The following is a 14,894-nucleotide window of genomic DNA, read 5'->3' on the forward strand; positions in this document are numbered from 1 at the left end:
TCTGCAGTTGTTCAAAATAACTAAGGACTGATGAATCGAATCCCTGCTCAAAACCTTGCTTTCTCTGTAGCCTCAGGTCAACAGTTTAATCACCTTGCGTTTCACTTTCTTCATCTAGAAGCAAAAACTTAGCTACACACAGAGGGATTGGAAAGATTAATAGGATGCTCCGAACGTGCTTTTAAGATGAAAAATATGGATTCTTTGCATTATTATTTTAATAGCCTTGGACTTTGGTGTCCCCAGTTTACACAGAGGCGGAGAGCTTAGATGAGGGAGATTGGTGAGATTCATTTTCTCCAGCCTCGTCTTCTGAGCCAGGCAAGAAGGCACAGATAACTCTTGATCCGGGTTTTAGTGTAGATCATCCCACACCTAGCATGGGTGTGCCATGATGCTGAGGCCTGATGGCCGCCTACAGCCCTCTAAGACGCCAACAGCCAAAGAACCAGAGGACAGTGGTCTCCTATCTTGTCTCCATGACCACAGTGTGAATGCACCTAGGAAAGGGGCCTTTTCTGCCTTTATCAGCATATTCTCAGCACCTAAAATAGGCTCTCACACATAGCAGTAATTATATGCTCAGTGAATGAATGATTGGAGTGGGTGAATGAATGAGGAAACAACAAACAAGCCAGAAAATGTAAGAGTAGAGAGAACATGCAGGAGATTCTCTTGGCCAGAAAGAAACAGAGGAGTCTTCCAATGGCCACCCAGACACTGTGACGGGTGCTGGGATAGAAATGAAGTTTGATGGTCCTTACCCTCAGGGAATTCAGTCTACGAGTATCAAGGTCACTGATAGTTACGGCACAGTGAGTGTGGGCTTGGATAGCCAATTACACCATGTCATGTGAGCCATCCGTTTCTCCAGGAAGATCAGGGAGTAAGTAGCATTTAGCAGGCTCTTCATGGGAGAATAGGTCTCCAAAAGATGAAGTAAGGGAGTCTCCTGCCATAGAATGGATGCTGCATGAGGGCAGGAATTTGTGTGCATTTGTTTTACAAATGCAACCCTTACCATAGCACAGGTACACAGCAAGATCCTATGAACAAGTGTAACAAGCATGTACCTGCGTGGTCTGTGTGTGCACGGCACACGTGTATACAGCTTTGGCCAGCAGATGCAAAACTGTGGACTTGCGAGGATGATGAAGAATGATAACTTTGTTCTGCAGTGAGGCAGAAATGCACATTTGTTGAGAAGAGGGCTGGTTAAAATGGGGACAATTCAGAAGAGCTTTGACTACCACACTCACACTCAGAAATGTGGAATGTTTCCCATCCTCTGGCCTTACATATTTCAGTGGAATCTTTCAAGCAAAAAAAAAAAAAAAAAAACAAAACTTTTCTTCTTCTAAGATTTTCCTCTGCCAGGCCTGAGGGCATGCTCATAAAATGTAAAACCTGTTTAAATAATTAAACCTGTGGCCCAGAGCAGTGGTCAGGGAAGAGGCTGGCCTGTGATGTCGTAAATCACTGCCAGGCCCGGTCCTTGGCGCAGCACAGGCGAGGCTGGGAAAGCGTGTGGGCAGGCGGCCGGGCCCTATGTGGAAACGCGGAGTCAGCACTGGGCGCTTGGTTTGGGGTGAGTTATGGAGAGGAGGCGGGCGCTCCTGGCCCATCCTTCTGACAGCCAAGCCGCCTTGATGAAAGACAGAGCACATCTTTGATGTCTCCTCTGCCCCACTCCCTTCTTTAGCATCCAGGGGACTCACTCCACTCCAAGCAGAAGGATGGAAGGTGGGCTGGCGGGGCTGTCAGATCAACCCCAGACCCCCAGGGGAACTCAGGAGAGGAAGGACAATAGGGTCACCTCTCAGCTCTCAGGCCACCAGGGGCTAGACCCTCCGCTCCCTGCTCTGCCCACGTACCTTCATCTACTTACTTGTTTGGAATTGAGCACCTGTATGTGCCAGGCTTTTCACATGCATTATTTCAAACCAGTGGTTAAGACTAGAGATATTCATCCTAAACCAACCAGATCCACAAAGTAACTCTACCACTCCTCTGGGCAAATTCAGGAAAGTGATTGAACATCTCTGTGCCTCACTTTCCTCTTCTTTTAAATGAGATCAATAATAGCCTGGTGGTTGTGAGGCTCAAATGAGGGTAAGATACCTGTCAATCACTCTGAGCACTTCCTGGCTTGTACTGTGTGTGTTTACATGTTAGTTGCTCAGTCGTATCCCACTCTTTGTGACCCCATGGACTGTAGCCCACCAGGCTCCTCTGTCCATGGAATTCTCCAGGCATGAATACTGGAGTGGGTTTCATTCCCTTCTCCAGAGGATCTTCCCAACTCAGGGATCGAACCTGGGTCTCCTCATTGCAGGCAGATTCTTTACCATCTGAGCTGCCAGGGAATGATATATAACGTTAGCTCTGATGACCAACCAACTAGCAAATACTTACTGAGCATTTGTTCATATCTTCAGCACTGTGAAAGTGAAAGTCACTCAGTTGTGTCCAATTCTTTGCAACCCCATGGACTATACAGTCCGTGGAATTCTCCAGGCCAGAATACTGGAGTGGGTAGTCTTTCCTTTCTCCAGGGGATCTTCCCAACCCAGGAATCAAACCCAGGTCTCCCGCATTGCAGGCAGATTCTTTACCAGCTGAGCCACAAGGGAAGCCCAAGAATACTGGAGTGGGTAGCCTATCCCATCTCCAGCAGATCTTCCTGACCCAGGAATAGAACCAGGGTCTTCTGTATTGCAGGTGGATTCTTTTCCAACTGAGCTATCATACGTGATTTTTGAATGATTTCATTCATTCATTCAATTAACCAATATTAGAAGTATCTATTATATACCAGATACTGTACAGTATCTGTACAGTATACTGTATAGTATCCTCTGCCTTATCTCATAGATTCTCATAGTATCTCATAGAGATACTGTACAGTATCCTCTGCCTTATCTCATACATTCATTTTAGAAGCACTTATTAAGTTTGTGCTCTATGCCAGGGGTTTACACAGCACAGTGCATAATTTCACTGATGTTCCTGTATTTGCTCCCTAAGTCTGCCCCAGCATAGCACCACAGACTGGGCAGATTAAATAACAGAAAATCATTGCTTCACAGAGTGTGATCAGGGTGTCCATGGTGTTGGTTCCTTCAGAGGACTTCAAGGGAAAGTTGGCTCTAGGCCTCTCCCCCAGCATCTGGTGGTTCGCTGGCAATCCTGGCATTCCTTGGGTTGGGGACATGTCACCCTGATCTCTGCCTTCATTCCCACATGCCTCCTCCCTGAGAGCATCTCTGTGTCCAAGTGTGTCTTTTTCTAAGAACACTGGTCTTTGGGGATTAGAGTCCATCCTAATGACATCCTAATGAATTGATGCTTTTGAACTGTGGTGTTGGAAAAGACTCTTGAGAGCCCTTTGGGCTGCAAGGAGATCAAACCTGTCAATCCTAAAGGAAATCAACCCTGAATATTCATTGGAAGGACTGATGCTGAAGCTGAAATTCCAATACTCTGGCCATCTGATGGGAAGAGCCAACTCATTGGAAAGGACCCTGATGCTGGGAAAGATTGAAGGCAGGAAGAGAAGGGGACGACAAAGGATGAGATGGTTGGATGGCATCACTGACTCAATGGACATGAGTTTGAGCAAGCTTCAGGAGTTGGTGATGGACAGGAAAGCCTGGCATGCTGCAGTCCATGGGGTTGGAAAGAGTTGGACACGACTTAGTGACTGAACTGAACTAATGATGTCATCTTACCTTCGTTACTTCTATAAAGACCCTATATCCAAATAAGGTCACATGTTGAGGTGCTGGGGCTTAGGACTTCAATGTTTCTTTCTGGGGGGAACACAATTCAACCCACAAAACTCCCTGACAATAATTTTCTTTGCTGAGACTTCGCATATACTCTCACACATTCAACAGACATTTGCTCTGGCAGGAACCACACCAATATTATCTCACGCATCTTCTCCTCGAGCCAGTGTTTCTTTCTTGACTGTTCGAGACTCCATTCCAGGCACTTCACAGACAGCAACACAACCTCCTTATTGTGATGCCCATTTATAGCCAAGGTGTTTGTGTCTGGGGACAGGTCAACCTCAAAGCCCACAGTTCGCCCGTGGTGACTGCTACCTTCCAAGTTAAGGAACCTTTGCTTCTCCTGTGGCCCAAATCAAGGGAAGCTCACCTTCCCCTGTCCTTGGTGTCCAAAAGATGCAGTTAATATGCATCCAAAAGATGCTGCCTGTACTCCAGAGCAGTTGAACAGACAATTAAAAGAAAAACCTCCATTGTCCAAGAATGGACAACAATCCCATTCGTTGTTTGGCAGAGCTAAAAATAGCCTCATGTGGCCAAGCTGATGGGGCCTTGGTGCTACGGCCCTGTTTCCAGCACACAAAAGGACTGGGGAGCTGCTGGCACTGGCGGAGGCTTCGTTAGGAGAAAAGCAGAGGAGAAAAGAATAGAAAAGTTCACCCGTAATGAGAAATGACCTCTGTAACTCCCTGGGTCTCCCTAGAGTTTCCTTTGTAGAATATTACATCTCTCCATATCTAACTCCAACCCATCTGTCTTATCACACTGGAAATATTAATACAGATAGTTTTTTTTAGGCCTTTTATTTATTTTACTGTATATAAAATGATTTTCGGTTCATTTTCCCCCTGTATGGTCTCTCCTCTTGTTTTGTATGGTCTTTGGTATTTACTTTAAGTTATTTCATATTTCATCACATAAGGCTGACACACCCTTGGCCCTTTGTAACCCACAGACACGCCCACAGGGGCCTGGGCATGGCCCTCTCTGCCCACTAAGACTTGTGGCTGCAGCCAGGACTGGCCAGTAGCTTCTCATGTCACAATTCATCCTGACCTGACCCAGAGTCTCCATCCAAAGCTCTGGTTCCCCAGGAGTGGCCCACAGTTCATTTCACCCCCCATCTCTTTTCTACTTTGTGGGAACCCCTGTTTCTGGCTAGCAGCAACTTAAGGATGGGCTGGGAATTATTCATTTGGTTGCATGCAGCCTTTGGCTCTGTTGTGTTCTTCTCTCTAAGCTTGCCTTTGACCTCAGTCTTCCTTTTGTGCAGCTAGGAAATCTGCATAGACCTTTACACATTCTGGGATTTGAATCCGGGTCCTCCTTTCAGTAGCTCTGTACCTTGAGCAAGTGAATTAATTAGCTTTCCTGAGCACAGTTTCCTCAACCACAAAATGAGGCCGGTGCACCTAAGACACGGCATCACTTGCTACGATCAACGGGAAGATGTGATCTAAAGATCAGAAACGAGAGATTTAGTTACTACCACGTAATGAGAGTTTCCATTAAAACTACCCTTTATCTAGTCTGGACTCCAATTTTAATTTAAAGAAAAGTCATGGCCTTCCCTGATCTGGTGCAACAACTGCAAGAGGGGTGGATTTAAGTGTTATAGCTCCCACCCCTTTCACAGAAAAGAGAACCGAGGCTCCTGAGACAGCTGGGAGCCAGGATCAGAAGGCACCCGAGACATCCTCCAGCACCTTATACAGAGGACAGAATGCAGAGGACAGTGGCCGGGATGGAACGGGGGTTGCCCAACGTCAAAGGCAGACTAGGCGCCTAACTCCCTAGGTCTTCACTGCCCCGCAGACTGTGAACTGCTGGTTAGACGCTTAGTGGTGGCACGCATCTAGGTTCCTAGTCAAGGATCTTCTTCTGAAAATGCTAATGAGAAGTTCAGAGTGAACACTGCTGGGAATGTCTTCCACTTTCCTGAAATAATCCAAATAAAGCTTTCTTGGGCATCTCTGCCACTCTGCCCCCCATCACCCCACAGCAGCCGCAGGGGCCTGGGGCCTGGTCTGGGGATGTGCCTCCTGCAATGGCCTCTGCGCCCCATCCCTCCATCTGCCTGTGGCCTTCTCAGGGTATTGCTGCGACAGGCTCCCGCACCTCCTCCAGGTCTTTGCTCAAAGGTTACAGCCTCAGGCTGATCTTCTCTAATGGCCTTAATAAAATAAAGTGACTTCCAATTTTATAATAAATACATAAGTATTCATTATAAATAAGAAATTATTCATTATTTCTACTGAGAACCAAGTCTCTAGATATTCTGTATAATATTGTGTTATAAAATTATGTGTTATAATGCTGTGTAATCGCTTGCAAATAAGACATTTATGAAGTCCACTTTGGAAGCCACTTTTCATTTAACTCTCCCATTATATTTAAATCCCATGTAGAAAAGCACTGTTGCACTATGATTTGAAAGTAAAAGAGGGTTGAATATATTTCTTTCATTGATATTTCATCATGATCAAATGACTAATGAAAGGGTCCATCTATAGGAAATAAATCAGATATTGAATGTCAAAGAGCCTACTGATGCTTTGCTTCCACTGTAGACTGAATGGACGAGTCATTCTGATAGTAAGCATTTTTAGTCTATATTTGGGCTTCCCTTGGTGGCTCAGTTGTAAAAAATTTGTCGGCAGTATGGGAGATGCAAGAAATGCAGGTTTGATCCCTGGGTTGGGAAGATCCCCTGGAGGATGAAATGGCAACCCACTTCAGTATTCTTGCCTGGAAAATTCCATGGACAGAGGAGCCTGGTGGGCTACCATCCACGGGGTCACAAAGAGTTGGATATGACTGAGCAACTAAAGACACACACACAGAGTCTTACATTACTTTAAATTGTACTTAAAAGATATTTAGAACCATGAACCCTAATGGTGAAATATATTGTATGTGTATAATTTGCAAAATATATACTTTTTGTTCAAGAAAAAGTTAGCAGAATATTATTATCCTCTATAGCAGAAAGAAAGACTTTTTGTTCAACTTATATGAAAACAAGCAAAACGTTCCTTCTGGTCTGCTCTGTAACATGAACATTTAACTTGACCAATCAGGAATGATGTAACATAAAAGAGGAAAGTTTCTTGAGTTGTTTCTTTGTGTTTGTGTTAATATAATAATATAACATATTGATAATTTAAAAAAAAAAATTTTAATTGCAGTCCCTTCCCACTTCTAGCACCTTCTTTGCTATCTCTTCAAAAATGGTAAATGCAATTTATTCATTGTCTTAGGTATCTCTTTTCTCCCACTGCAGTATAATTTCCCGAGGGTCTACATGCATATATATTTTGTTCATTGTTGTACCCCCAGGACCTTAAACAATGCCCTCCAGTTAGTAGTTGCTCAATAAATATTCAATGAGTGAATGGATGAAAGAATGAATGAAGGAGGGAGTGAGTGAAAGAAGGAATCTATGTTAAAACAGACCATCATTGTGCAGTTTTTTTCATAGGAAGCACAGATTAGGGAACAGCTGCTTGGAAAAGAAAATTCTGGAAAAACCAGAGCTGTGATCTTATTTTAGCTTTTCTCTGGTGTTAGGAGGACTGAGTAGAGAGGCAGCATACCAGGCAGAGTGAAGGGCAGAAAGTCTTGGTGTCAGGAAATAAGATAAGTTGGTGACAGTGGGTAGTTTCAAGTTAGTGCCAGAGAAGCATCTCCTAGTGTGTATTTATTATGGAGCATTAATCCTCTAAGATACCCCTTGGTGAAATGATGTCTCATTCTGTTTGGAGCAAGATGAGCTAGAGATTTGTAATTCACAGGAAGACCTGGTTTCAAGTCTCACCTCAAGCTCCTCTTGGCTCGAGTGTGCTCTCTTTATTTCTGTTTCCTCACTAATAATCATGGGGTCGTGTGAGAATTCAGGGAACGAATGGATAGAAGGCACATCACAGTCCCAGGTACTTAAGAAGTCTTGAAAGTTTGTGTCTAGCATGGTGGCCACAGCTGCCAATTTCAGAAGCTGTCTGGGCTGGAGTCCCCACTCCCCTGCTGACTAGCCCAGTGAATATAGGCAGGTCCCTTAACTTCTATCCTCTGTTGTATCTGTAAGGTGGGGATAATGGAAGCATTGCCTCCCGGAGTTGTGAGGTTTAAATAAGTTCCTATAATAAAGCACAGGGAGCAGTGCCTGACACGCAGCAAGTGCTCTGTTAGTGTCCAGTCCAGTCACTCAGTCACATCCGATGCCTTGCGACCCCACACACTGCAGCACGCCAGGGCTCCCTATCCATCACCAACTCCTAGAGTTTACCTAAACTCATGTCTATTGAGTTGGTGATGCCATCCAACCATCTCATCCTCTGTCGTCCCCTTCTCCCACCTTCAATCTTTCCCAGCATCACGGTATTTTCAAATGAGTCAGATCTTCCTATCAGGTGGCCAAAGTATTAGTGTTTCAGCTTCAGCATAAGTCCTTCCAATGAATATTCAGGACTGATTTCCTTTAGGATGGACTGGTTGGATCTCCTTGCAGTCCAAGGGACTCTTGAGAGTCTTCTCCAACACCACAGTTCCAAAGCATCAATTCTTTAGCACTCAACTTTCTTTATAGTCCAACTCTCAGATCCATACGACTACTGGAAAAACCATAGCTTTGACTAGATGGCCCTTTGTTGGCAAAGTAATGTCTCTGCTTTTTAATATGCTGTCTAGGTTGGTCATAGCTTTTCTTCCAAGGAGCAAACGTCTTTTAACTTCATGGCTGCAGTCACCATCTGCAGTGATTTTGGAGCCCAAAGTCATTGTTAGTGTCAGCTATTGTTAAAACTAAGAGTCCTACTGTTTCCAGGGCAACCTTGCCAAGGATCCACTGGATAGCTTTTGTCTCATAAATTAGCATAACACAGGCTCTGAGAAGTTGCATAACAAATAAACCTGCTGAACCTCCTGTGGTATTAGGGAAGATTCTTGAGAGTCCCTTGGACTGCAAGGAGATCCAACCTGAAGGAAATCAGTCCTGAATATTCATTGGAAGGACTGATGCTGAAGCTGAAACTCCAATACCTTGGCCACCTGTTGCGAAGAACTGGCTCATTGGAAAAAACCCTGATGCTGGGAAAGATTGAAGGCAGGAGGAGAACGGGACAAGAGGATGAGATGGTTGGATGGCATCACTGACTCAATGGACATGAGTTTGAGTAAGCTCCGAGAGTTGGCGATGGACAGGGAGGCCTGGCATGCTGCAGTCCATGGGGCTGCAAAGAGTTGGACACGACTGAGCAACTGAACTGAACTGAACTGAACCTCCTTCAGTAATTTTTCCAGATTAAATTCCCCATGGAATGCTCTGCCCTGCTCCTCACCCCTCACCATTAACCATCTAAAGGCCTGTTTTCTGGGGACACACCTTTGGGACTGTGGGTGGCACTCCTTGGGTATTTAGGACTTGGGGTGAGACTCAGATAGGACTGGCATCAGAGCTAGAAGATCAAGATACTGGTGTGGTCCTGGGGAGCTCAGGAAGGGAGCTAAAGAGGGAGATGACTCCGTGAGATTCACATTTGAGGAGACCCTCCTCTGGGGTAGCCCCTGTGGATGGAGGGTAGGACCCAGGCCTGTCTCAGAGAGACCAGTTACAACCTGTAGCAGTGGTCCAGCTGAAGGATGCAGGTTTAAATTGGGGGTGATAGCAGCAGGCTAAAGAGAAAAGGGAGCATATAAGAGATACTTAGAGGCAGAATAGCCATGGGTACAGCCAAGGTTGCAGGAGGAATGGGGCTGATGAAGACCATATTTGGCTTAATAACCAACCAATGGTTGTAGTTCTAACTAACTCTGACAGCGTGGTATAAGCAACATAAGACTTCTACTTGGTGGGATCAGTGTTGAAGATCCACTTCCATCACTTCCTAGGTAGGTGACTGAACTTCTCTAGCTCTCAGCAAAATGGGGAAATAAGACCCTTCTGGCAGGGCTGTGAGGATTAAATGAATGAATAGAATCTGCTAACCAGTCTGGTAGGCATACAACAGGTACCCAGTGATCCGCACCAAGGGTAATTCATCTGGTACCTAATTGTGAATTAGGCCTTAATGAAAGGTGCCCCCTTCCTTTGGGAGACCCAGACCATATTGGCCTCGGCTCCAACTCTCCACCCTGACCTGGGGGCTTTTGTGCAGTGCATAACGAGCACATCCGTATAGTGCAGCCTGCCAATGATGGGCAGGTGTTATGACTGCGCTAACTATTATTCTTTTTACTCTGACTTGCCCGCTTTGTTTGGCTCAAGACTGTTCCAGGTTTGGAAGAAAGCACCTAGACCCCTTCCTAATTTTCTCTCTGCTGGCTCTAGTTACCCTCCTTTTTGTGAGCTGGTTCCTCCACCTTCCTCTCCTCCACCTTCCTCTCCTACTTGCCGTCCTCCTTTCCCACCATCCTAGAATCCTGAACACCGCTCCCTGTGCAGCTGGCTTGAAAACCCCTGAGCGGGGTGGCTGGATCGATGACCTCCCTCCGGCCTCATGGGCTCAGCCCGGGTTCTGGAACAGCCTCTGCCGAGATAACCTAGCGCTTTCATTGCCAACAGCAGTCAGAAGGAAGCAGATGATCACGGCCCATAAAGGGCGAGAATCCTCGATGGAGAGCTGGGTTGGCTGCAGGGCCATCCAAGGCTATTTTTAGTGCCTGGCGAAAGAGGTGCCGGGAGAAAGTGCCAAGTGGGAAGGCAGCCGGCCCACGGGCGGGGCTCGAGGGGCCTGCCTGCAATGTTCAACCCCAGCCTTTGTGGTCCCTCTTCCTCCATGGTGACGGCTCCAAGCGTAGCTAATGGTGGCCAGCCATCCCTCCACTGGAAACCAACATGGGCCAGGGGCACAACAGTCACCTGTTCATGGACGAAATATTGGAGTTGGTTGTTAACTCATTGCCCACACTTAGCGTCGGGGGCTCAGCTCTCATATGGCTCCCACTTTTTAAAAAAATTGTATATATTCAATTATTTATTTTTGGCTGTGCTGGGTCTTCACTGTTGCCTGGGTTTCTCTCTAGTTGTGGTGAGTGGGGGCATCTCTTCCTTGCAATGTGGATTCTCCTGTTGCAGAGCACGGACCCTAGGGCACACGGGCTCAGTAGTCGCAGCTCCCGGGCTCTAGAGCACAGGCAAACAGTTGTGGTGTGCAGGCTTAGTTGCTCTGTGGCAGGTGGGATCTTCCCAGATCAGGGATGGAAACCATGTCTCCTGCATTGGCAGTCAGATTCTGTACCACCAAGCCCACCAGGGAAGCCCCTGGCTCACTTTGTAAATGAGAAAACTGGGCCTCCGAAGTAAGGAATGACTTCCTTCAGGCCTTTCTGCCATGAGTCCTCCCTGTGCTATCTTTGCCAACTCTTGCTCAGAGCATTTTGTTGTCAGAGTGGTGGAGGGGTGCAGCCAGAACCCCTGGGTTTGCCTCCTAGTCTGACTGGTGTGTCACCTTCAACAGGGTCCCTACCCTCCCCGAGTCCCAGGCTGTCATCTGTGAAGTGTGGGGAGAAGCATGCCCCTGCAGGGTTGTTGGGGACTAAAGAAGGGACACAGGGAGGGTGTGGCCAGGTGTTCCTGGCCCGTCGGAAGTATCCGCCACTGTGAGCTGTCAGTGTGAGACCTCTGTCGCCAGCCCATCTGCCAGCACTGGACGTGAATCCCAGCTAATTCCCGCACGGACTCAGCAAGGCTTTTTAACGCCATTTTTCAGATGTGGAAACTGAGTCCCAGAGATGAACTGAATCCCTCAAGCTGGGAAGGATAGGAGATTGGTCTAGAGCTCTGGGTTCTGCCTTCCTAGTTCCAAGATCCTTCTTCCATGTAGGCTGGAGCTTCCTGTGTGCTGTGTCCCTTGGGAATTTGAGCAGAGTAGATGTCAAGAGCTCATGAAGTGTGTGTGTGTATATGTGTGTGTGTGTGTGTGTGTGTGTTTGTGTGTGTGTGTGTGTGATGTGTTAGAAAGGCTGGTGGGGAAGAAGAAGAAAAACACTATAACCCAGAGCTTTGGTTAGCAAAGATCAAATGCCCCTTCACTCCCTCCCGGCTTCCAGGGTGTTTCTGAGACAGATGTTGGGAGGAGGAGGCCCAGAGTCATTCTGAGTGGTCCTCCCAGCCCCTCCTTGCTCAGTGCTCACCAAGGGCTGTGAACACCAGGGGTTCTCCCATCCTGACCAGGTTCTACCAGAACTGAGATGGTACCCCCATGAGCTGTTATCACTTACTGCTACATCTCAGGAACCTCATCTGTAAAGTGGGGAGAGTAATAAAGCCCACCCTACTTAATGGTAACACCTGCCAAAGACTGCGAAGTATTGAAAGGATGAGATAAAATCTATTTAAAGTGCTGACTATAGTCTCTGGAACATAGTAAGCCTACAGTAGAGATTATTATTGAGAGATTGAGTCACCTTGGGCTGCCACAACAGAATACCATAGCCCAGGTGGCTCACAGCAACAGAAATTAATTTCTCACGTTTCTGGAGGCTGCGAAGTCCAAGATTAAGGTGCTGACAGGTTCAGTGTCTAGTAAGGTACTGTTTCCTGATTCATAGATGGTCATCTTCTCACTGTGTTCTCACTTGATGGGAGAAAGGGGTTCTTCAGGGTCTCCTTTATAAGGGCGCTAATCCCATTCGTGAAGGCTCCACTCTCATAACCTAATCACCTGCCCAAAGCCCTACTTTCTACATCCACATGGGTCTAGGATTTCCGTGTATGAATCTGGAGGAGAGGCATAAACATTTGGTCCATTGTAGCTCTCATATATATTTTTTTAATTTGTATATTATTATTTTCTACCAATGCTAAGACTCCTATGGTCTTCCCTTGTGGCTTAGCTGGTAAAGAATCCACCTGCAATGCGAGAGACCTGGGTTCAATCACTGGGTTGGGAAGATCTCCTGGAGAAGGGAAAGGCTATCCACTCCAGTATTCTGGGCTGGAGAATTCCATGGACTGTATAGTCCATGGGGTTGCAAAGAGTCGGACCCGACTAAGCAACTTTCACTTTCACTAAGACTCCTAAGACTCTAATTTTTTCTCTGCTGTTTCACCAGGGTTTATTTCAGGATTTGACTTGATAAACATTTTTAGAATAAATAAATGGATAGAAGGATGGATGGATGAAAAATGAGTAAATAAATAATGAGGACTGTCCTTACATCAGGACATTATGAATCATTCCTAGTGCTCAGTGGTTTGATTTGATCACTGTGTGTGTTTTCTTGTTTTCAGACAGAAGAAAGTACAGTCAGTTCCCTTATAATACAACATATGTGCTCTGAAAATCACTGTGCTATCCAGAATCATGCATTTAAAAAACCCCAGGCTTATGGTAGAAATGGAGTTAAAGCCACAACATTCAAAATCACCAATGACACAGTTTAAAAAAAGAAAAAGATGAGAACTTAATTTTGGCAGAATAATGTTAAATGTATTAAATGGTTAAGTGCATAAATATCACAATAAATATTAGCTCTTTACCTTGAAAAAGACCTGGAGTTTGCTTGTGGAGGCACACATCAGAAGCTTGAGTTATTGTGAAGGAGAATTACCTGACATTGGACAGAGATTTTGGCAGCCAGGTGTGCTTCCTGTGGCTCATACCCCGGGCAGGGAACTAAGCCAGCTCGTAGGTGTTTGATGCGTATGCGTACTTTGTGTCTTATGAGGCTCTGTTCAGCTGAGATTTGGGCATTCACTGTTTGGGCATTAGTGTTTCCACTGGGGAATCCTTACATTGTTCCCTCCTGTAAATTGCATTAGAACAAATTCCTACTTTCAAAACAAGCATTTCAGCAGAACCAACTGTAGGTTGTTTAGATGTTTGTATCTTGCTGCTTATTAGTCCTCTTCACGTTTCTGTTTCCTACAAAAGCTGAGCTAAATTATCGGCACCCTGTTCCTCCAATCATCCGTGTGCTCACAAGTGCCTGTCAAGGACCTATTGCGTACAAGCACTGGAAACACGGGAATATATGTCCAGATGGTCCCTGAGTTCACAGAGCATAGAGTCTAAGGACAGAAGCACAAAATAAGCAAATAATTACACATACTTCAAATGATAAGGTCCACCCTTTGGCAGGGGCATTTCTAAGCTCAGTAATGTTGAGTTCTCCTCCACTTCGCCCAACAGCCCATCCTCACTGTAATAAGTCACACCCAAGCTTACAGCGATGTCTGCTGTTCATGGTTCCTATCAAGGTACCGGCCCCCAACAGAACCTGAGTGGCAGGTTGGCACAAAGCAAACCTCATGCTTCCTAATGAAGACTGGACCCATTCTAAGAACCGAGTAGAGCACGGGAGGACTAATGTGGAGGGTGGGTTGGTGTTGGCTGAGTTTACGTGATTCCTCTGCTCCAAGGAAGGATGTTTATCCATCTGGGAACCATAGGCAATGCAATGACAGTTTACCTCTCTCCTTGTTTAAAATCCTTCAAGAGTTTTCCATTTCCTGTAGTCCACAATCCAAACCCAAACGGCCTGGGAGACCTGGTAAGATCTGAATCCGCCTGGCTCTCCAACCTTCACTGATGCCAGCCTCACTGGCCTTTCTTCCTCATCATATTGCCACTCCGGGCCTTTGCACCCATTGTTCCTCCTGCCTGGAATGCTCTTCCTTGGGTGGGTCCCTTCTCATTCTCTCCTCAGAGACATTCCCCAGTTGTTATATCATCAAGATATTTCTTTTTTCATAGCTTTGATCACAATCTGGAATTCCTATTGCTGCTGTACCACAATTTTAATGGCTTAAAGCAACATAGATTTATTTTCTTAGAGCTCTGGAAGTCAGAAGTCTAAAAATGGATTTGCAGGACTACATTCCTTCTGGAGGTTCTGAGGGCAAATGTTTCCTTATATTTTCCAGCTTCTAGAAGTTGCCTTATTTCTTGGCTTCCGGCTTCCATCTTTTAATCGCATTAATCCAACCTCTGTTTTAGTCATCACATCTTCTCTGATTCTGGATCTCCAACCTCCTTTTTCTAAGGACTCCTATTATTACATTGGATCTATCCACTTACCATCCACTTATTGAGTCCAGCTAAGCCAGCTTAAAGAATTCCCTGGTAGTTCAGATGGTAAAGAATCGCCTGCAGCATAGGA

Source organism: Bos taurus, chromosome 29 (assembly GCF_002263795.3).
Source record: "Bos taurus isolate L1 Dominette 01449 registration number 42190680 breed Hereford chromosome 29, ARS-UCD2.0, whole genome shotgun sequence".
Classification (NCBI taxonomy): domain Eukaryota; kingdom Metazoa; phylum Chordata; class Mammalia; order Artiodactyla; family Bovidae; genus Bos; species Bos taurus.